Here is a 3784-nt window from a genome sequence, read left to right as displayed (position 1 = left end):
ATGATATTGCAGAGATTTGATATGCGTTTCAGACACCGGTTCACGTGAAGGCGTTCCACTAGCGTCTCTTTCGAAAGGGAACACAGAACATCTGCTTCTCAGAATTGTCCAGCAATGTTATTCAGTACCGTCCCTGACAAACAAAATAAGTTAAATTGCATTTATAACCGGTACCAATAAACCACAATCTGTTCACATCTCAGTTCAGTCTGTAAATCCATCAGCACTGAACTCTTGATGAAAACACTGGATCATGAGACTGTGATGTGGAGATATCTGTGTGAGGAGATGATGATTTATTCTCCTCTATTACAGTCTTTAATGATGTTTAAAGTTCAGGCAGGAACTGGCGAATGTTTCAAGAACTTGAATCATAAAATAAACAAACACAAAACGAGAGTAAATCATAACTCTCATGGACAACAGATGCATTAAAACATAATAAAACATAAATGTCCCAGGCTGGATCCTCTCTCGTCCTTCACTGTCGTCACTTCTTCTTTTATCTTTCCAGAGCTCCTCTGCAAGAAACTTGAGGTTGGTGCGACACAAAGGTGAACCTCAGAGTGAACCTTGCTCTTTTCCCACGGATCTCGGCCTCGTCCTGCTCAGTCCTACAAAGTCATTTCCTCTATCAGGGCGAAGTCTTGTCTTCACTCTATTTTCATCATCAAAGCTGCTCTCCTGACCTAGAAAAAATACAGCAGATAATATAAAACTTAATGTTATACATATCAATATCATGTTCCTGAAATAATGCTCAAGCTGTTAAAAAAAATCCAAATAACATCTAAATCCCAGTTAAGTCTGTATTTATCACATGAAAACACATCACTAAACACTAGACTGGTGTCTTTATTTGCAGTTTGGACTGAATTTTGATTTGATACCTGTGAGTGAAGGATCATGCTCAGGTCTCTTCATCATCTTCCTTCTAAATTTATCAGCATTTCTTCTCATCTTATCTAGAGAAAATACAGTAATTATATAAAATTTTTAGTTTGAGTACAAAAAGATCATGTCACAATTCTTCAAATTCATTTGTTATGGATCTTGTGTGTCCATCAAATAAAATCAAAATTATATTTATACTGTCATACAGCATATACAGTCAAAACATCATACATTTTGAAATGTCTTTAAATCTAGGATATTGAAAATCAAGACATTTAAAGCAACAGTGTTCAATTTAGAACTCACCTTTCGAATTTTTCATTATGCAGAGCCGCCAAATAAACACAATGAGAGCTGGAACTACAGCTAGAGATAGAGCTAGAGCTACAACTAATAATATTAAAGTGAGATTCTGAGATTCTGTTTCACAGTCAGCATAATTTCCATCTGCAAAAAATAAAACAAATAAATGAATAAATAAAATAAAAACACAAACTTTGTAAATGTTTTTAACTGTTGAACTGAGTTGAGGCACTTTAACTGTAGTTTGTGACAGAAACATCAGTGTTATCATGTTGTCTTTCTACATATTGACAGACTTTTATTTAGTTTCATATGTTAATAAAGCAGAAGCAGTGTTACTGTATAAATCTTCACATATTCACTCAAGACTGAATTTATGGTGATATTTACCCCATTTTACTGAAACTGGTTCAGTCAGACTGCTGTGAATGAGCAGACAGTCATAAGATCCTTCATGATTTCTGTCGATCTTCACACTGATTCTCATCTGAAAGGTTTCATCATCATTTGGTCTGATTCCTGAAGATGTTTGATGTTCAAGTTTAGTTTTGTTCAATCTAATGTTCATCTGAACATCTCTGGGGGTAGAAACCAGTGGCCAGACACGTCAGAACCAGATTACTGTCATCATCAGGAGCTTTCCTCACAGAGACATGAACATCTGGAGAACCTGGAGCAGAAAATAATAATGCAAATAAACATTTACAAAAATGTGGAGACACCTTTTGTGACTAATCAATCACAAGAAGTATAGAGAAAACACTTGCATACATGAAAACAACCAAATATATATATTTTCATAAATACAAGTGCTTCATAATGTGAAGGGCTGCTGATGTGTCACTACAAAAACAGAAAGTCAAATAAAACATTTACATAAAGATATTTCAACATTTCTGAATGTGTTCTCAGAAGCTTTACATTTTCAACTCATCAGTAGTTATTTTTTAACTAAATGATGACATTGTGAACTTATGTCACACTCACTCACAGAGACAGGAGTTTATTAAACTGATCTGATCAGAACTTACTCTGTTTTGTGTTGATAAACTTTGAGATCCAGTCAATGCAGGTCTTGAGGAAATACTTGATGAACTGGTTTCGTTCTGTTTGATGATCCCATTTCTCTTTAGTTTCTTTGGCTCTGGGGTTTTTATCAATCCACTTCATAGTGTCAGAATTAAAGGATATAAAATCCTCTCCATCAAATCCATATTCATCAAAGACAGTCAGATTCACTGTTCCATCAGGAAGTTTCTCCAGTTCACAGCCAATTATTCTCTGAAGAACATGAAGCTCTGCAATCACAGAACAACACTCATGACAAACTTACAGTGAATATAATGTCTGATAATGAATGAGAGTAAATCATGAATCTCACCAGAACACTGTGAGTTTGTGCAGTTTGTCAGAGTCCTGATCTGATGAATGAACCAGTCTCTAGAATCAGGTGGATCTTTAGGAGGTTCAGTCCGGTCATCTTCAGTCAGAATCCAGACTCTTTCTTCATCACTGAAGTGTTTGATCCGTCTGTCATCATAAACACCCTCAGCACTGAACTCTGGGAATGTGTCTGCTTTAGTCAGGACTGTAAACTTGTAGTGCAGGAAGTGTTTCCCTGAGGAACATATAAAAAAACTATGACAACACAGAAGCGCACGCTTCCTGAAACATGTAGGCGACAAATGGTTGTTAAAACTACTGAAAACAAACTGTACTATAAAAAAAAAAATACTATAGAAATGTATTTTTATTTTATATTACATTTTATAATATTATACAGTAGCCTAACAGTAACAATAAGTGACTGCAATTTGATGGTCGCTATTTTTGCTGTCGACCGTTTCACAGAAACTATGTTCTTACCTTGCAGCGCATCGCTAATAAAAGGGTAAAACCATAACAATATAAGCAAGAATATTCCTTTGTCTACAGAGCATGTTTTAAAAGACAGTCTATCAACCATTTTGTCCATTATGTTTTAGTCGAGCGCCCTGAGCAGAACTAACGGTGCATTAAAGCGAAACTTCATCTCGTCTCTGCCCCTCTCTGGCTGATTGATGGAATCACGCTTTCGTTTTCATTCCAGAGGTCATATGTTGAGGAAAAGTCGTGTCGTAAAAATCATTTAATTTTGTTATTAACTATATTATCTTTTTTTAAACTCTCTCAAAACATTTTTACACTATAGTTGAACAGCATAAACGGTGAACATACAACAAAACATTCTGTCACGGTCCAAAACAAACAGGACAATCAATCAATAAAGGTGCGTTCACGCGGCCTTGTAATTCCTGTAGTTACGAGATTCTAGCTTGTAAAAAGCATTCACATCCTCGTAGAGATCGTAGTTACAGCTTGTAAGCTGGGAGTTTTCTGAAAGCTCCCAGATGTACCACGTGGGCGCTTGTACCACCTGACCACTGTAGATTCATTTAGGCGTTGATAGTGGTGCCATGGAAACGCATAATTCCCAGTCCAAGGACCAAAAGGACGTGAACAGCTCCGAATATAACGTCACGTGTTGTCATTTCAAGATTCCGGTAAATACGAGGTGACGTGAATGCAGCATAAGTAAATAAATAAA

General features: G+C 36.2%; 1 pseudogene; it reads right to left on the bottom strand.

The window, feature by feature from the left end:
- Window positions 1–277: 277 nt before the first annotated feature.
- On the bottom strand, window positions 278–3251 carry LOC125275881 (annotated as a pseudogene).
- Window positions 3252–3784: the final 533 nt, after the last annotated feature.

The sequence above is a fragment of the Megalobrama amblycephala genome, linkage group LG9 (assembly GCF_018812025.1).
Source record: "Megalobrama amblycephala isolate DHTTF-2021 linkage group LG9, ASM1881202v1, whole genome shotgun sequence".
NCBI classification, from domain to species: Eukaryota; Metazoa; Chordata; class Actinopteri; order Cypriniformes; family Xenocyprididae; genus Megalobrama; species Megalobrama amblycephala.
This window is presented reverse-complemented; position numbering and strand designations above follow the sequence as displayed.